Source organism: Dermacentor albipictus, chromosome 9 (genome assembly GCF_038994185.2).
Source record: "Dermacentor albipictus isolate Rhodes 1998 colony chromosome 9, USDA_Dalb.pri_finalv2, whole genome shotgun sequence".
In the NCBI taxonomy this organism is placed as follows: domain Eukaryota; kingdom Metazoa; phylum Arthropoda; class Arachnida; order Ixodida; family Ixodidae; genus Dermacentor; species Dermacentor albipictus.
Genome location: NC_091829.1, coordinates 67,825,326 through 67,846,213, shown reverse-complemented (window position 1 = coordinate 67,846,213; position 20,888 = coordinate 67,825,326). Strand labels below are relative to the sequence as shown.

The 20,888-nt window shown below is 46.3% G+C and overlaps 1 protein-coding gene and 1 long non-coding RNA gene across 2 annotated transcripts in view; one reads left to right on the top strand and one right to left on the bottom strand.

Moving 5' to 3' along the window:
• Positions 1–20,888, bottom strand: part of LOC139050138 (glutamate receptor ionotropic, NMDA 3A-like) — a 257,973-nt gene that overhangs the window by 209,645 nt on the left and 27,440 nt on the right. The gene's annotated exons all lie outside the window — the stretch shown is intronic.
• On the top strand, positions 12,156–19,508 carry LOC139050117 (uncharacterized). The gene is made up of 3 exons (XR_011508796.1): positions 12,156–12,643; positions 17,707–17,791; positions 18,832–19,508. It is a non-coding gene; the product is annotated as an uncharacterized lncRNA (long non-coding RNA).

The window sequence follows — 20,888 nt, the reverse complement described above, 5'->3', positions numbered from 1 at the left end:
AACTACGTACAATTTAGTGGCGTAATTGAAACGCTTGGTGAGCGCTCATCTCGGACGCCCATATCACCCTCGAGAGGCTTCACACCAGAGATTTCACGAACCATTACGAAGACAACATCTTGCTATCACAACTGAGCAGTATTTTGTATGGTTATTATGGTAAGGTGTTTCGACGTAACGAAAATAAATGCCGGGTTTCTTTGACCTTATATTGTGATAGTCATTCACCGCCGGTGCGCAGCAATATCAGTGCGTGGCCGTTGTTGTTTATTGTGGTAATTGCTTTATAAACCAGGTTTAGCGGCAAAATATATGGTTGCACGTACAGTGCTCTCTGTGCATATTTCATCCTCATTTGTTCTTCCTATATCTGCGCTGTTCTCCTTTCACTCTGCATATCGCTACGATCGAGACGCACGACACAAATGTACGTAACATCGCGCACACGTTTAGTTGCAACGGAGCAACTAGTCCAGGTCGGAGCACCTTCCGAATCCGGCTGATGGCGCTAACGTGCAGCAAGTTCGAGAACAACCTTGATTTTGCTCCCCCCTTATGTAATGCCTTCGGGCCTTTAAGGGAAAAATAAATGAAATGAAAGTGTAAGAAGTTTTACTATTTCTGTAATGCACATCGACTCCTCTGCTTTGCGCCATACGCCTCCACCAGATGCAAAGTGCCTGCATCGGCGTATACACAAGTTGAGCAATTTAAAGCGCCAAACACCATGCTGTTAGCGTTTAGATGCGTGGTCATAAAGAAAAGAAAAATAATAAACTTGTTTTCTCGCGGGTAACTTCACTTTGTGCAGTGCTGTTCAGCGGCATAGACAGTGCTCTTGTACAACGGTAAATGCTTGATAACAGTAAAATCCCGCGATCCTGCCCGGTAGTACTACGGTAGGCAATGGTAAGTAGATATATGTATGACGTCGGTAATTTTATGCACCTGTGGTACTTTTAGGTGCACTTAACTCATTAAAAAAATGTAAACGTTTTTTTAAATTTTTTTACTCACTAGGGTGCAGCTGTAGTGACAGGAAATCAAGCCGCTGGCATCATATTTGAATCGTGGCCTTTGCGGGAGTTCTGAACGCATTGTGATCTTTATCAGGCTTACTTAGCCAATGTCCCAAACCTACTTATTATGCAACAGCATTGTGTAGGAATCGTTCCAACGGCGATGGTCGAGAGTTCAAGCACTTTCTCTGTTGTGTCCAAATATCGCCTATGCTCCGGAATTACGAGTAGATCTGACATAAGGACGACACCTTTCGGTGGTGCTGCAGCCAATGCTGTGGGTGCGTTCCCACTGCTAGGGCTCTTTCCGGTCGCACAACGTATACTTACCGGTTGCCGATCTTGTCGGCGACTGGAAAACGCTTTCATCACGCCCGTCTCAATGAGACACATTTTTCTTACCCTAAAAAAAAGCATCGCTTGTATCGAGCTAACTAGAACGCGGGAGTATTGCCTGGCTGGCTCATGAAAGCCAAGCTTCCCGATTCGCATAGTGCGTGGAATCGGCATAATTTTTATTGCGAAATGAAATAAATCACGGTGAAGTCCACATCGGCTTCACCGTGATGGTCCGTATAAAGTCCAAGTGCGACAGCATCATGGCCTTCCGTCACATGCAGTGCGTGCAAGTGAAAGCGAGCGAGGGTGAGCGGAGGAATCTGGCTCCATCAAACGCGCGCAAAGGACGAAACCAGGGAGGAAGCGCGCCGTCTTCCACCACCCGCTTGGCACCGGCAGGGAGGAGGGGGTGACTTCTACTGCGGCGGCGGCTGCGTATCGGGCGGCTGAGCGCGGCCGCGGGGTCCCTAACTTGAAAGCGAACTACGGTGGGCGACAGGGTCGAGGTGCGCCGAAAGTTGATAGCTTCGTGTGCGCTGTGTTCTCGGCGCTTTGTTCGCGTTGAAGCGAGAGGCCGCACGAAGGTTGATTCGCTCGCTGCTGCTGCCGCCATTCCTCACGCCAGTGTTTTGATAGCGAGTGTTCGCGGTCATCGAGTAAGATGTGTTCATGTCTGCCTGAGTGCGCGGCACACTACGGTTGGTAATATAGTTAGTAAGCGAATGTTTACTAGTCTATATTGCCGATAAAACTAACATCCTTACCCCGTGTAGATTACTCACAACTTTCTATTGCAACAGATGCTTCACCCCGAGGTTAAAACTGTGTCCTTTTCGATACACACCTACATCGAATACACTTGCACTAATCATCAATTTCGAACGAACATGCGAGAAGCGACGTTGCGCGTATCCGTGCTCATGTAACTATCTGGAGACGGTTGGAGTATAGCAATGAACATATCGTTGCGCACGACGTAGCGCGACCAAAATGAACTCTACTAGTGTGAACGTTCCTTAAGGAGCCTAAGGGCATTTGCGAGAAATTGCTACTGGATGTAGTTTTAAGGGCGACAATCTTCTAAGAAAGCATTGTACACGGAGATCTTGCTGTTTTTTCGATACGCTGAATCTGATAGTTCAAAATTCTGATTAAGCGCTGGGAACTTTAGACCAAGCCAATACCATGACCGCTGCATAAAAAAAGAAAAAAAAAACTTCCGGCCTGTCACGTGCACCGAAAAAGGCGTCCTCCGCTGCGGCGCTGCTTGCCGGGACTGTTTGTCTTCAGACCAACTTTAAAGATGCCTCGCGAACGCGCTTGGAACGCCGTCGCTCGACGCGTCCTGTCCCCCGAAATTGAGCCATTTGGCCCAGCCAAGCGGCCGAAAATGTAACTACGGCTGGCACGTTCGCTCCAATTGCAGCTAGAGATGTAAAATTTCATGAAATTTTGATGGCCGTGAAAAAGACTGGTTTCTTTCATATATTTTCGGAGAAATATGAAATATTCAAACAAAGAAGACTGCGCAGAGTTGTGAAAAACCCGACACATTTATTTGTCTAAGGCTGAAAATATCGTAATTCTTATATTATTGCAGCAGAGCTTCTGGGCTCAAAATCTTGCCATGATTTCAGGTCAAGGCACTAATTTAACCTGAAAGCGATAAGACCGGCATTTGTGCCAATCTTTGTCCTATTCAATTCCGCTTGACGCGGCAACGCTTCGCTGTGCAGCGGACAGTCTTCCGGAAACTGGGGTTCGATTGCGCGTACACAAGTTTTTGCATGCGATCCTTTCCGAGCCTGTTGCATCGCTTGGTGTGCACATTTCGAAACTAAGTGCTCGAGCTTTCACGAACCGAGCGCAGGCTAGACTAGGGGACGGTTCAGACGTCAATTATCTCCCTCCAGCATTCACCTCCAAAGACAGATTACTTACATACCACGACATTTGCGGGCATTACCGCCTAGGTCGCCTAACCCTCCCACCTTTAATGATTCGGCCGTCGCGCATACACGAGGTGCTATGGCGTAAACTACAGACCCGCACTTATTATCTCCTGCCTTACTGCACAAAATTAACCCGGCAGGAATATAGCCTACCTCAGCCTGCAAGTTTTGTCCACCTACCAGAGCGGACCTTAATCACATCATGTGGCAATGCAAGAACCACTCCCCTCCCCCTAACCTTTGTAGTGTTTAAGTAGTAGGGAGCTGTCGGAGGCTCCCACACACAGCTACAACCCCGAAGTTCAGGAAGCTATCCTGAGGTGGGCTGAGGTGGTAGAGGAGGCCTACCGCGAGTAGGATAACCTCACTCACCTTCTTCTCGCAGCCCCTTTCCCTTTAAGATGGGATAAATAAAGATGTTTCCCTCTCTATGTCCTCTCTCTACAAGCTTCGTCCATGCCTTTCCTCTTCGTCACGGAGACAACAGATATACAGGCAATGATGCTGTGCAAGTATCTTCGCAGGCTGTTGCTACTTCGCTAAGCCAAGGAGGCTTCGTAATGTTTAGTGGGAGGAGCAAAAGAAGGAAAGAAATGTAGGAAGGTGGATCAGACGCACGTCCGGTTTGCTGCCCTACACGGGTAACGAAGTTCAGCGATGAAAAGTAATAAAAGAAGAGGGAGCGAAGAAGTTCGTCCGCCACTTCCCACCAACAATCGGTCACTAAGGCCAGTCGATTTGACGAACCGTAGAAATGCCCACGTTGCTTTGTAAGCCTGCGACGCGTAGGGTTCTGGTTCCAGAAACTTTGTCTCTCAAAATGGTCACCTGTCTAATCATCCACAGCATTTATCAGAGGCCGTTGTATCTTAAGAGGGCAAAAGTATGTGTGTCGGTGTATGTTTGCGTGTGTACTATATATATATATATATATATATATATATATATATATATATATATATATATGTGTGTGTGTGTGTGTGTGTGTGTGTGTGTGTGTGTGTGTCTATACTGAGCGGGGAATATCCACGCAGCATTGTGGCACAGCCATCGCTTCTGCGCGAGACCCGAGTTGGAGCAGCTGATACAAAGAGGTGAGGGTGTTCATACAAAGCAAATTGCTATCTTTCGGAAGAGCTTCAGTAAATCCCCCTTTCGATATATATATTTAATATCATAAGAAGCCAACAATAAAAGCAAGGACCACATAGAGGAAATTACTTGTACCTACTTATTGAATAAAAGAATTTAAACATAATGGAACGGAATGTGGACGAAAAAAAAAACTTGCCACAGATAGGGAACTATCCCACTTCTTCGCATTACGCGTACTATGCTCTACCTATTCAGCTACCGCGGCGCCGTTTTTCTATCTGCTTTCTTGGGGACTTATGTTTTATTACTACTAAACCTGGGAGTGTTAGCCAGCGCCACCACCCACAAACCTTGGCAGCGGATTTTAGGCAACTAGACTGAGTGACCACCTGGGAATAGAGCAGAATACTGTTACTACGTCGGCGACCTCCCTAGCAGACGTTCTGTTCTTCCCTTAATTTTTCCGTCCCTTTTTACCTTTCCCCAGCACAGGGTAGCCAACCGGACTCACTACTAGTTAACCTTCCAGCCCATATGTTTGTTTTAGTCGCGCAATCCGGTGACATACCAGGACAACTTGTTGCTGTCAGGCGCTGGAGGGGAAAATCAAACTCCTCTTGTGTGCCCCCGCGAACGCTAAACGCTGTTTTCGCCCCTCTCAAACTTACACTTAATGTCAGCTAAGGCTAAGCTGATGAGACGTGTGGTGTCGTTTGCAGGAAGTTTTCTTTCAGTTTTCATTTGCTGGAAGCTTTAGTCCTGCACCATATGTATTGGGGCTGAACTCAAAGAAGTCTAATTCTACTATGCTTCTCGAAATAGAGAAGACGAGTTTTTGATCTCATATTGAAGTGTGCTTGTTTGGAACTCGGAGCTTTCCTTCCTGAAATAGTGGCTTCTGAACAGAACCTCGTGGCTGTTGCTTGGTAACTGGAGGAGCAGGTCGTACCATCGCGGTGGAACTCATCTGTCCAATCTAAGAAACGCTTCTGCTGATTGAAGCGGTCGTCTGAGAGATTCCGTTGACCGCAAGGAGCAGGCGTTGCGTTATTTGATTGCGCTAAGGATGTCACGGGAGTGGAACGTTTATGTTTCTTCGCTTATATACTACGGGGGCACACAGAATGCAAACAAAACAGTGTAGGCATGGCAACACGAAGAACTTGCACCCTAAAGCAATAATCATCTTCTAGTCCTCAGAGAACGATGTTTTCGCGTGCATCTTTGCGAGCCGCTCGAATGCCACCTAACCCAAGTGACCGTTTTTCGCTCGCCATATTTGTCGTGAACCGAAGACTTTGGCAGGAAGCGTACTACGGGATAACGAAATCTGCAGCCTGATTCACGTTCAATTTCCCTCACTGCTGGCGGCTAGTTTATGTATTGCATAAATGGCTATGGTAACGACAAGCGTTGCTATAGGGACGTTATGTTTGTTGGCCCCTTCATTTAGTATCATTGGATAGCTTACGGCAATTGATTGGACAAGAGACGGCGTATTCAGCATGATATGGCCGATGGCTCTTATGGTAATGCCACAAAGGAGGTGACATTTAGAGCCATTCTAACTCACCTAGATCTCAAGAAACCTACATCTATATTCACAGGAAAATAATTAAGGGATCTCCTAAAATCTCAAGCACGCATCTTGACAGCACACGGGTTAAGCGACACATTCTGAAAACAAAGAATTCCGGGCGCTCTCATTGAGGGAGCATGTGCTTGTCCCATATATCACCCTCTTTTCGAGAGCAGATCGACCCTCTTTGAGAGAGAGTAGGATAACTCCTCCTGACAGAGTTTTGCTACTCAACCGTAAGGGAGTGCTGGTACTCTTCCGCAGTGTGTTAATACTCTCCCCACAGGTGTAATAGTACTCCCCTAGACCGCGTGCTTCTACTCCTCCAAAACGAGTACATGCACTCCTCCAATACACACTTAAAGGCCTTAATTTCTCGACCATGCTTTCGCTTCGCGAGGCACGAGCGGTTCTAATGAAGTGGTTTCATGAGGATGCATGTAACCGATAATTACTTAAGCATGGTATTCTCTTCCCCCAATGCTTCCCCTTTCAGGAACCTAAAAGGAAGCCATACTTCTAAAATTAGGTGTAATAAATAGATAAAAGGGAAGACATTAAAATCTGTCTGCTTCATGTTAGCATTTAAAATAGACAATAACAGTGGTTTGTATTTGCACCCTTGCATTCACGTGCTGTTAAATGTAAGCTGTTAAATGTATCTAAGCAACTAACCAAGTATGAGCTCTTGATATTTATAGGGAACACAGGCACCGTCCACATTGCAAGTACGTATCATGTCACTAGGCAAATATGCAATTCCATTGTACCACTATTTTTTTTTTATGACATGGATATATCTCTTGAGATTCAAGACAAAAATTATTCACTCTTCACAAAACTAATCAGCTTTTTTAAGCACATTTCTAACTTTCTTAATGACACTTGCTGATATGTGTTTGTCTCCAGAGAGCATACTTGATTTTGACTTTACCAGCAAAGACATTACATAAATATAACATGTTAAGATGACTGCCTAGAGCACGTGACAATTTTCATCTTGGTGTGACATACTGTATTTTGAAAGTTTTGTTGGCATTTAGTGTAATGGTACACCCAATTTACCCACATTCTAGTTTTCTCGCCCAAATTGCATGGCAATGTATTTTGATTCTTTGGCGTGCACTCCTCTGCACTACGTAAAGTCGCGCTGGGCTGGCTCTTTGACATCCTTGTGTCCTTGCAGCTGCCTTCTTGCGTTATATAAAGGGGGTGCCTGAAAAATATCGGGTGCAATAGTCAACACGAGGACGTGGTAAAAAACAACATTGAGACAGTCAAGGAGTAAGGTCATGGCACTAAAACAAAGCCTTAGCTCCTAGTCTTCCTACGGAAATGCATGCGAAACATCTAAATGACTGCAACAGTCAACTGCTAAATTTTTAGATTTTAAGAAAAAATGGCTGTGGCTTAGGTAAGGTTAAGCCCAGGATGCGAAGCATACTAGCCTTTATTTTAGTTGTTGAACCACTGTTTAGCCTGGTGAACTGCTGTTGCTTGGCTATATTTGGTTCGGCTAGACGAAGAAACAACTCATGCATTACTTCTTCGCCTTCAAGAGTGGAACGCGACAGCGTTCCCGTCGACCCGCCAAGGGGTGTAAGACAATGGGCTACAGGGCAGCGACTACGCGCCCCGCATTGGACGCGGTGAGCGTCGAGCAAAGCAGCGTTCGGCGCGGCAACGAAATGTGCGCCTGAGCAAGAGACGCACGCCTTAGAAACAGCGCGTTTCTAAGGCAACACCGCATTCACTAGAGGCGCTTTTGTACCGCTTTGAAGCGTTGTACTCGTGGCTCAGTGGTAGCGTCTCCGTCCCACACTCCGGAGACCCTGGTTCGATTCCCACCCAGCCCGTCTTGCAAGAGTTGAGCCAAAGCCACTTCTCCTCTGTCGTGACGTCACGGTGTCACGTGATTTCATGGTCACCGCCGCGCCTGAGGAGCTGGGTTGAGCCCTCGTAATATGCTTCGCATAAAAAGAAATAACCGACCGTTCATCCTCGTTGAGCACCAACGTTAAAATACTCCTACTAATCAACAGAATATCGGGCATTATGAGATGTCATAAGCCTGTCATTAGTCTGGTGCGTCGCAAATACCACTTGTGACACATCCTAAGCCCGTGCCCAATGTGCCCCCCGCCCCATCGCTGGTTGTGGCACTGCTCAAGCCATAATTTGAGGAACATATCTGCAAACATGACGCTCAGTAGGGATAAAAATATGGTCCTCCAGTTCAATGGCTATGACAGGATGTGCCTATAAGAAAGGGCAACAAGGCTTGTTATGGCAAGGTTACCTACATTTCAATACTAACGAGAAAGTTCTCTACGGCCTGCATCTAAGCTTACTAAAATGGAATGAACTTATTTTCATTTATGAGGTGTGCAGTGGAGGCCATTTTTGACAGACCTGACTACTGCTGCAGTTAGAAATGTGGCATTTTAGATTCTTGGAGGCATGTAAAAGTTGCAGTTAGACAGCAGCTATTAGTTTATTAGACAGACTCTTTGCTTTGTGTGCGACAGACGACTGGTAACACGGAATTAAACCTAAGTTTTATTTTGATACCTTATTTCTCCACTAAAGATACTAAAGCGATAAACACATTTTTATCCTTCATGGAGCTGCAAAATGCACACATTACGCTTGTAACCCCCAGAAGAAGGGTGATTTAGCTGCTCATATGACAAAACTCCGAAACGCCAACGCATATTAGAAAATGCACAGGCAAACTGCGAAACAATAAGCGTATGCGCAGCACCCTTGCAATTGTAATTCCACACAGCAGCTGTTATATTCGATGCCGATGCCTAACTCGCTGCTTGAAAAGTCACCGAGTTCGTTGAAATAATTAGCACCCTTTCGTATTCGCACCATGCTCGCACCATGCACCCTTTCGTATTCGCACCAGGCCTAAAATCAAACGTATAATCCCACCATTTCAATACATGAGCAAAAACAGTTCAGTCTTAGGGCTAAACCCCATGAGAGTGATATAGTGCGCGACGGCGACGAGCGACGGCTTCGAGCGACAGAACGGGCCGTCACTTGAACAGATCGCTTGGTTATGGAAATCTAGAATTAGCCGCTTGTCGCCCGAAGTGCTATGAGCAACTAGCCAATAGCGCGAAGCCGGTACTAGATGTACATCGCTCAAATACTACCGATTGTCGCGCGGAACGAGCAAGCGATCGAATGTTTATACGTGCAAGGATAAGAACCTACTGCACGACCTTCAGAAATATTTTCTGCTACGTTTTACAGTAAAATACGTCCATTTAAATTACTAAGGCACGCATCACGCTAGTTTCAACGCATACCGGCAACACTGAGGAGACGTCGCTCAAAATCGTAGCTCGCACGGAGGACGACTTGTAGGCGACGAGCGAACGCGACAGCGAGATCCATCGCATCGCTTGTAGCTGTCGCATGCCAGATCGCTTATGCGGGGTTTATACTTTATTAAGCATAAAACATGAATTCCTTATGCGTTTTCAGTAAGTTCAAGATAACGCGCCCAACTGACCTCTTGCAGCATGCAGCTGAATTCCTGCTGACTAGTGCTGGCGCTGCACGTAACTTCAGTAGTCGCCGATTACCCATGGGCGAGACACCGTCAAGCGCGTGGCTTATTTATAACGAAACCATGCCGCCAGCAAAATGACGCCTTCCGTTATGTGACTCCTTATTTCAACACCGTTCCGTACAGTAGACTGCCAAACTGAATCAATTCAAACACACAAAACGCACGCTAAGCACGCTCCGCATAGGCTCGGAATGATGGGCTGGTGAACACACCATTTTAAGCGTCCTGTCGCCTCACGTCTCATTGAACATACCATCATTCTGACAGCGCTTGCGATTTTCAAGCCTCTTACGGATAGCGGCAGGTGATAAAATCACACGTAGTTATCGCGACGACTGGCTTTTTCGATTGACATCGAGGGACAGCGCGCTTGCCTACTCCGTTCTCAATCGCGTGGGCTAAGCGCCGCGACGACATTCCTGGCAATAGCATCTCGCATACACAGAATATGCACATAAGTTAGAATTCACTTACCGTAGAGGATTTGTTGTTATATCCAACGAATGACGAACGACTGTCGCGTTTTCGCGGCGATGCGAGATGATTGACACACGGCCTCCCTTGGATGGCGTTCATTGCTGCTCGCAGGATGGATCACCTTTCTCCGGTGCTGTGCTGTTCCGCGATGTTGAGCGCGCGCGCGGTTGAGCAACTCCGAGTGAAAAAGTAGAGCGCTCGCTCCGCGTTCCTTTGAACTGTGGCTGCCTGTTCTCTTAGTAGCAAAACGGTGTGTTGCTTGCTCAGCGTGCGTGAGTGACACATCGCCATGTTCGGGAGGAGCCTCCTCCAGTTGAAGCAGAAGCTTACGCTACGTTTTGTTCTCTACTGCCGCAAGAGTAGGGCGGGCATTCTACGCTCTCTCTCTCTCAGGAGGGTAGAGTGAAAAGAACATTTCATTCTCTCCTTGCTGACGGAGTGAACAATGTATTTCACTCCACTCGCCATTTTGCGACACTAAAACAACGCTTTTGAAGAGTGAATCGGCCGCTTCACTCTTGCGATACCCTCCCAAATATTTACTAGTGCACATTATGGCGTCAAAGCTGTGTCAGCGTTGTGTGTGCGTTCATCGATGAGTGCTAGAAAAAAGGTGTTGTACCATGGCAGTTTATGGATCGAATGAACGTGGATCTATGAAAGTAAAACCCAACTCGACACGTCTTATATCGTGGTGAGATTGACATGTACCCTTTTGAATCCGGCGTCATCACCCGCGCGAGACTTTCAAAGTTCCAACACAGATATTTTTAATCGACTCCCTGTCTTAAAAAGAGCCCATGCTGTTTCACTTCAGTGAGGCGAACACATCTGACAGCTATTTTAACTTTAAAGGCACCCTTTACAAGTTTTCCAATCTCCAGAGACTTTATTGAGTGAAACTTAAGCAATGTTTACGGCTAGCCTCGCGGTCATTCGCACTAGCCTTCAACTGATATACGGCCGGTTGTCGCCAAGCTCATTTCTTCAGCGGTCATGCAGGAAACAACACAAACTCCTGAGAAATCAATGTAAAAGACAGCGAGAGAACATTCTAGGCATCTGCATCCATCCTACCCACTCTAAATCCACTTTACAAGCTTTGAGGCATAACTTTCTCTTATAGTAATGATTTCCATCTTGGTTTCGTCGCATTTGTTTGATAGCGCTGTGCTCCCCGGGAATTCAGTTCACGAATAGCATGCGTGTTTTCCGCGCAGCATAGCATTCTTGACAGAAGAATTGTGAGCTCAGAGTTTTAAGGAAACCAAACGCAAACAAGATTAAATACGACGATTTCTGTGGAGCCACAACGACGACGATAATGGGACGACGATGACTAAGTGATTACAGTAGCATGCCGACAATGGTATGGCGTTGCTGAAATGACAGCGGCCGCACGACAGCAACGGCGTGTTGGCTTTGGGATTCACGCCTGCGCTGGCGGGCATCTCCCAGCGAGCCATTTCGATTCGCACTAGAAAACCGAGAAGGGAACACACTTTATTTTGAAAGACAAACTCTGCCTTGCCTGGTTATCATCGCATTTGCATATCGTGTCTGTTTCTAGCCTGTCATCGTTGAGCGATCCCGGAGGAAGCCATGCCTGAAAATGGTGGCTGATACGAGCTACACTGGGTATGCACCCTTGGGACCACGGGTAGCCGTAACATTCTGAGTATATATAAATAATATACCTTAAGAAAAACACAAAATTGTCCGGCCGCAGGAGTCGAGCAGAGGACTCCGTCGCAAAGGAGCCCAATGATCTTACCATTAGCCCACGGACGCAAGGCGTAGCAAGCGGAATACAACAACCTTAAGGGTTTCCCGCGTGCAACCAAGCGCGCTGAGGCGTTTGGCGCTTACTATTTCAATGCGAATAGTATGAACAATCAGCACGATAACTTACGCATCAAAATATGGAATCGTTCAAGTTTACTAAGTTTTCTGAAGATCGTCACTGACAATGATTGCACGCTTTCCCTTGGCGTCAGAAATTGAACGCCAGGTGGCAGAATATGTCTAGGCGTGTTCGTGTTCCAATCGTAAAGGCTGGCACACAGAAGCAGCTGTGTTCTAAGACCTCAGGTTAGACAGCTTCGCCTGCCGGAATGGATTGAAAGAAAGCTGTGGCAGAACCTTCCATCTTGTGCCATCGCTTCCCGGCCAGTTGTATAGCCAAGGTGGTACTTGTCAGTACTGCGATTCCCGCAGCGAAGCACCGCGTCCCTCACACTGCGCCAAAATATCTCGGGGTATTATTCGGCAGAAAGTCAGAAGAAAAGCTCTGGTGAAACGCGAATCGCACGGAAGCAAGACCGGCCCGCATATGGACGAAGACCGTTCCGTTATGCCCGGATGCAGAAACAATGTGCTGCTGCGTGTACGGCTCAGGTTTCCGCTAAACGCTGGAGGGAGGCACCCCGACTTGAGACTGCTAGATGAAGGGCGGCCGAGGCTGAACGACACCTTCGACAAAACACTCCAGTTTCGAGAGCATGCAGCAGACGCACACATCGTTCCCACTGTGAGCTATACCACAGCACGGGAACGCATGGTCGACAGAAGCTGGGAACGCCGACACGACCCTGTAAGTTCAAGCCGGTGCTGCTCGCGGTCATCGAGTTCTTTCTGTCGCTGTGCGTCTATGCACGACAGACCAGGCGTGTTTACTTAGTCGGCATATGTTTTCTGCAGTTAATAGTGCCACTGAGGCTATAATATAAGCCTTACTTCGTGTAAGATTCTAACTTGGCTATCGCATACATCATTTCGCCCAAAATTCAAAAGTGTGATGCCTTTAAATAAACCGAATAATAAGATCGTCCCACGGCGACATTCGAACAGAGGACGTCTGGCGCAGTAACTAGATACTGTAACCATAACGCCACAGATGCTTTTCCGCCATAACGGCATGCCTCACAATCGGACCTTGCTTTTGGCCAGGTGAAATCCCAGAATATATGTAAAATAATTAACACGTCTTCATACATTAACATTTCAGCTAATTCCGAAGATAGCGCAGGAAAAAGAAGATTGAGGCCCAACACTCCTCCTATTCCCCTCCCACGAGAAGTGACGCGGTTAAGCGCAGTTTTCACTGGGTGCACCCCAATCTCAACCCCAACTCGTTCAGGACGACTTTGTCTTTCATCGACCTCATTTGAATGTTGAATCGCCTTCCAAATTTTTTTATTTGATCGTAGTGGTGTTCGGACTTAAGGAGCTACATAGAACATTTTTTGTCGCGTGAGCGCCGCGGGCACTAGAGAGGCGAACCGCCGTCGCCCTCGATTCCGGAAAGTAACATTATTAATTAATTTTTATAATAATCGCGTTATTATATTAGGGTAATATTTTTTCAAAGGTTGATCGTTAGCTCGGGAAGTGACCTCTCTTTTTCGGGCATCTCGTTGATGGCAATAAGCGACTACACAGTCACATTTACGTTCCTAGAAATATCATGTCCAACAACGAGATTTTCTAATAAAGCCTTAGCGCACAAAACAACTCCGCAAGCCTTAGCGCGATCTTATCATAATGACTAATGGCACCAGGTATGGTGACGTCGATATGGAAACACGCACGAATAATCATGATCCCCAGACCGCGCAAGAAATTGGCAAATTGAAAACCTCAGACCCATCTCGCTCACTTCCTGCCTCGGCAAAGTGTAAGAAAAAATTATAAACACGAGACTACAGTGACACTTAGAAGATAACAAACACCTGCCGGGCACCATTTTCGGTTTTCGCGCAGGCCTGTCCACACAAGATCTGCTACTCCCGATCAAGGAAGAAATGCTCAGCAATGTTTTCCGCAGCGGCGAACACGTCCTCCTAGCAATCGACATCAAAGGGGCTTTCGACAACGTCAGTCACCAAGGAATCCAAGAAGGACTGGCGAGCACTAACTGCGGCGAGCGAAAGTACAAGTATGTTCAGAGCATCCTGAGTCATTGCATGGCGGAGCTGAAGATGGGAGAGATCCAGACTCCAGTGTACCACCCTCCCAACAAGGGCACACCACAAGGTGCTGTCATATCTCCCACGCTGTTCAACGTCGCCATGATCGGCCTCGCAAGGAAACTGCAGGACGTAGCAGGTCCTTGTCACGCAATCTACGCAGACAACATAACACTCTGGACCACAAGAGGGCCCTTCATTGAAAAAGAAGAACGGCTGCAAACTGCAGCAAATCTATCCAAGAATACGTCAGCCAAAGCGGACTACAATGCTCCCCTGAGATATATGTGCTCCTACGAGTCTGGTGAAGCCGGAGTAACCACACAGTCCCCACAGACCCAACAAGAAGACTCGAGGTAAGCCTCAACGGGGCCTCATACCAGAGAAGCAATTGCTCAGTGTGCTGGGCATGTGGCTGCAGTCCAACCAGCGAGCCACACACACACACACCCTTACACTCCTCAAAACCAGTGTCAAGGCGATATCACGCATGATCTCCCGCGTAACATCCAAGAACAGAGGCATGAAGGAAAGGGACACCCTCCGACTGGTAAGAAGCCTGGTGGTGAGCAGAATCACATACAGCCTTCCCTACTACCACATCACACAGTCCGAGACGAAGCAGGCCGACACACTTTTGAGGATGGCTTTGAAGACCGCTCTCCGCCTGCCGATGAGGACATCGACTGAAAAATTATTCGCGCTAGAGTTGCACAACACCCTGTGCGAACTGACAGAAGCGCTTTACGTCTCGCAACAACAGAGACTTGCCCGGATTCGCACGGGCCAACAGGCCCTAAAAACCTTGAGGTTCCCAGCTATAACAATACGAGCTGAAGAAACCTGCTTGATTCCTCGTCCCGTCGAGGACAGGTTTTACGTTGCCCCGTTACCACGCAACATGGACCCTAACCGACGCTCCTGCAGGAGGACAGCAAGGGACCAGTACATGGAGAAAGCGTTCAGGTTCAATACCACGGCTCGTATTACGGACGCCGCCATGTATGGGACGAACAACAAGGGCGCAGTGACAGTGGCATGCGACTACCGAGGCTACGTAACCTCCGCTGCATCGACCCGCCCCTACACGATTACGGAAGCCGAAGAGCTGGTCATTTGCGTTAGCCATCCGCGAGGGCCTACACACAAACCAACCACTGACGAACGATCCTCAGGGATTCCCAGCAGGCCTGTCGCAACTTCCTACAGGGAATTGGAATACTCAAGGACCCTGAGGACTTCACCACCCAAACCATCATCTGGATAGCGGGTCACACTAGCATCACGGGCAGCCTACAGGCGGACAGAGCAGCAGAGCATTCGTACATAACCGAGCACTCATCACACCGGCTGCAGAAGACCCGCACTCTGTCGACCTCGAGCATTCAGCCGTCGTGAACTACCTGGCACCGCTTGCGATATCCACCACCCCATCTAAATCTAAAGACAGAGGATGCTGCTGCCTGGCGTAGGCTCCAGACAGGCACTTACACGAACCTACACATATTACATCGCATACACCCCACAGCCGACAGGGACAAATGCCTGTGGTGTAGGGCCACACCATCCCTATACCCCATTACGTGGAAGTGAACACTACAGAACATAGAACAACCAGGCACGAACACCACGAGGGAGCAATCGGAGGCACTTCTGGCCAGCTCGGCCCTCATCGACCAGCTCAAGCTGATAAAGAGAGCTGAGAAGTTGGCAAGAGCCAGCAGAGCACTAGACTAGGGGCCCCAACCATTAGCGGTTTTTGTTATTATTCTTTTAATAAAGCATATCTATTTATCTTTCCCTAGAATGTCTGCAACTGCTATTTGAACGTTTCCAAAAATTTGCATTGCAAATGTTTCCAGTCCGCACAAAACCAGAAACAGAAAACAAGAGAAAACCCTGGATCCAGAATACACAGTTTCAAAATATAGCAGACAAAAGTGACTTATTCAGAAATTTCATTGTAACCAGCTCTATTAGCATAATCCATAACTTCGAAATATATAGAAGTAAACTTAACAAAGAACTAAGGAAAGCGAAGCTAGCATAGTTCACTAACCGGTTCTTTTGATGTACATGAAATCATACACGGAGTATTAGCTACAAGATGCTAAATCGAGGAAGGTCATCAGGGATTCCTTGCAGAATAATCGAGAATAACGACGTCATCATTGATATTTCACTCGCGAATACCTTTACCCAATATTTTCGTAATATGTTCAATAGGGATCGATTACCGCTCACGTATATTTATTGAATACACGAAGAACCGCGTTTATTGCAGTAACTTTCTTTCCCTTATTAACATCAAAGAAGTGATAGATGTGTTTGGCAACTTGAAGAAAAGCTACGTACGCTACACAGACTATGCACAGATAAGGCCAGCAATACATATTCCGTGTACTATGGCACCTGATCTCTCCTTTATCTTTAATTTTGTCCTGGAAAAGCAGACTGCCAAAACTTATTCCCATGATAAAAAAAGAAAATTAATATAAGCTAGGTAATTATCGCTCTATTTCTATACCCCTGTTGTTGGCAAAAGTTTGCCCAAAAAGTAATCCAATCCAGGATTTTTGCATTTGTAGTTACACACAGCATTTAACTAACGCGAATCGTGGATTGATCAGCTCACGTTCCACAAGATTAGAACAACTAGATAAAAAAGAATTCGCTTTACACCCAACGGAAAATTATAATATTGTTTGGAGTTTATTCATCCGCTTCGCAACAGGCTTCGAATGTCTGCCACGTGATATGTCATAATAAAAACTTCCGAGGGCATACGATCTGTTTACAGAGATACTACTTAAACGCGAAGGTAAACTATATGTCTAAATAATTGATGCTCGTTCGGCAACTAGATCTACCGTATCAGGGGTCTCCAAGGGGAACATTATGGGACCAGTTCTTTTTAACATACGTAAACGACATCCTGCGCACTACATTAGACATTAAATTGATAACTTACGATGGTGACAACGGATTTTTTTCTAGGCCCAGACCAATCTCACCTAGTAACTTCAGAAAGCAGTCTAATGGAAGATTAGAAATGGTCCAAGGAAAATAGATTAACACTTATCGCTTCTAAAACCAAATCGACGTTTCTTCGTGCTAAGAACAAAGCATTTTACCGTAGTGCGTTAGTACTTCATGGTTTCAAACCAATTCAGGTAGTGAACTAATTCGAATCCTAGGGTGTTATATTTTCCAGTGCTTTGTCCTAGGACAATCGCGATCAGCATACAGGTGGAAAACTTTTACCTGCTGCTGTCTTTGTCACGACTTTGACACACGGGTCCGCTGGATGTAAAGCTACTACTCTATATTGCTTTATTCTCATCTCCCAATAGTTATTGTCACTTTGTCCGGCGAACAACGACCCGTACAAACAAGAAAGTTATACACGCGTAGCAAAAAAGAGCTGTAAAAGCTAAGAGATGACCCTGCAAATAAACACCAAGCCCTTTTTTTTCCACGTGGTCGAACCGCAAGCATATTGACTATGTAGGAACTGAAGCTATTTCTCGCATATGAAGTGACATCGCGGTGTAGCCATCCCACGCTACTTGAACGTGCGTCGCTACCAACAAGAACAGCAATTCACGCAATGCAGTACACGGAAAAATTGCTGGTGCAATACCCATGAAGAAATAACAGTAAGCAAGTGTTTCTTACATTCTTCCAGTGCTACTCGACAACGCTTACCGCGAACCCTGGACCAGAAGACACCACAACTTCATGGATGCTGTCTGGGGCATCATGGAGAAAATGTGTGTTTTGGTTTATTCCTTTGTTACTTAATTTGGCGACCACGTTCTCTCCTATTCTTTATACATCGATCGCAGCGATTGTCTTTGACATATTCTTCTTGAAAAACGCTCTGGCGTATCACTCTGATGGTAGTCAGAGTTTGCCGTCCTCGTCGGCATGATGTTCCTTATAAACTTCTAGGCGAAAACACCGTGGCCGCGCGTCGTATGCAGTGTGCGCGAGTAAAAGCACGCGACGGAAACCGGCGATCGCGCGACTCAATCTAGCGTGCGCGAAGGAGGAAAGGGGAGAGCAAACGCGCCGCCTTCCTTCGCGCGAAAGGCCGTATGGGGAGGGAAAGTTGGGGGGAGGGGCGGCGTTGTGCTCTGGCAGCAAGTGCGTATTTCCTGACCGGGCGCAAGGCGAACTGATGATAGCTTCTCAATCTCGCGCGCGATGGGTAGAAAAGCGGGGAGGCAACATGGGAGGGAGAGGAGCGGCTTCTCGCCACTCTTGCGTTCAAGCGATAGACATCACGAAGGTCATTTGGTTCGCTGTTGCTGCCACGCTTGCTCACACTAGCAGTTTGAGCTCATCGTGTGTGATGCGTTCACGTTTCCTCGTGCGCGCTGACAGCATGCTCGTTAATTCAGTTAGTAAGCGAATTTTCCAAAGTTTATACGGCCGATAAAGCTACTGTCCTTACTTCGTATAGCTGTCTGCTAATTTGCTATAGCTATCGATACTTCGCTTTTCCGTCGGAACTGCGACTTTTTTCTTTCCCACTTTGATGCTCCTATTGCTAACAAATTACAAAATTCTGACTATTTGTCCCACACAGACCATTCTTGTTGGTCACACCCAGGCTCGAGCATCAACGCGGGCTCTTGTTCTTGTCTAATTAGAAAGCGCCGGATGCCTGCACTTTTATGACAGTTAAGATGAGTACCTTTATAACCGAAGTGTTCGCCAGAAAAACATAGTGGAGACAAAATGTAGTGGCTTGAATATGTTCGTTTCACCTCACATCATCCTTAGACACTCGCTTTTCCCTTCACAGGCATTTTGGAGCCAATCCTCACTTCACAAGGGCCCTCGTGATCGGTGGGACGACATTATCATGACGACCGATTCATGCAGGCTCCCGTTCTCATTGCCACACTACTCAAGGACTACAGGAGTGAATGGGAAAAATATATATTTCAATGCTACCTCGATTTCCAACCATATAATTTTTCACAGAGCAGTCAATTGCAGTGCAGCAAGAATGCTAGAATAATAGCTGCGCTTTCAAACTTCAGTTCACTTCTACAACATGATGCCATGACTCCTGTGGGTAGTTTAGCATACGTGCTGCCTATTTCGAGCAAAAATTCATCTTGCCCTAGCTTTTCGGGTGGAAAGGAAGAAAGCCATAAGCAAGCAAGTGGAATATGCATTTTCTTTAAATAAAGTGCGGCAACCTCTCCATGGGATGCCATTTGCTATTGCAGTGGCAATATTCAATACGTGCCTTTATACGTTGTTTCATAGAAATCACAAAGTCCAATTATATACCATGTAAATTCCCTTCTTAACTCACGCTGCGATAACGCTTGCACAAAATGTAGTTATCAGTGACTTGCGACTTAATTAAAGGCACTCTTAATCCAACTAAATTTATCGTGAAACGTCGTCTCCTGGAATTTCTAGCCGACGCAATGTCATGAAGATTAAAAAAAAACGAAATATGTTTATTGCTTCGCATTCGGAAACTGATCTGTCGAAGATAATTCTTGCTTTCATAGCAGCAAGTATATAAGAAAATAAATCGAGATCATTTTCACATTTGTTCTGCGAGTCTGCTCGTCTTACTCTTTCTTATTCGAAAAGAAAGGAAAAAATATTTTCCTGTATTTGATATAATGAGCTGTTCACATCTTCTACAAGTATTTTTGATGACTATAATGGGAAGTTAGTTTTTGAACACCCATTATACAAGGGATTTCAATTATGAGCCATAATATACCGTCGTATACACAATACAAAGAAATGAAACTCTTGAACAATGGTTATGATGGTGGAAGATATTGCAATCCTCCGTATAACTGCGCATGTACCTGGCTGTTTACGTACGAAATTGTTGACAGAGCGCTCTGATGGCTAAAACTTGAAATTGGTTTAACATGAACGTAAGTTCTACCGTTACGTCTTTACTCTTCGGCCGTCTCATATCATCGATTGATAGCCCCAAAGAGAGGCTTTCGCAAATAGGTATGGCCAAATCGCCTAGTGAAGCTGAAGTTTTTATGTTGTTTTGTTTTAAAAGCATTTATTCGTTGCTTCCCGGCAGCCATATTACAATTGTTTAAGTATTGTAGGTCCGCTTTATGCAGAAACTTAAAAAAAAAAGAAAAATATTGCGAAGCTTTCCTTCCGCGAGCGAACGCGGAGACCTTTTTCAGACCCCTTTGTCGATAACCTCGTGTCTCTTTGTCCGTGCATTCTGTTGATCAAAAAAAAAAAAGTAGCAGCAACAGAGGAAATGTGTGGCCCATCCTGTCAATGAAGGCCGTATTACCCGAAGCCGTTGCCTAGAGACCCGAAGTCCACGCATACAGCAGGTTTGGTTAAATACGGATCTCTTGATGCGGGTTCCGATCAGTTCGTCATCGTTGCCGAAGCATCCGGCTCTTGGTAGTTCCTCTCGCCCTGGTTCCTACAGGCAGCTTTGATTTCCATATTGGGGCGTTGGCACGTTGTGACGATTCCACGGTGAGTGGCTGCAAAAAGAATTTCGCAGCGACCATACTTAGTAAGTTATGATACGGCAAACAGCCTTAAACGGGACAACTTATGAAGAGAGGAGATGACGCGTGCAGACCGTTGCCAGATAATTTTGTCCCGTTTTTGCTCCCTTTGCCGTGTTTTGTCTTCGCACCAACAAGCTCGACCCACAACCATATTGTAGTTCAGGAGAGAAACCGAGTAAGTCTGCAGTGGCCGTCTTTATTTAACAAGCACCGAGAGGAGTGACAGATCCCTGCTGCCTTCAGCCTAAATACGTTGATTTCACTTTTCATTCTTGCTATTTCACATGCGGGACTAGCCGTGACGGCAGCTCTCTGTAAACCGGGA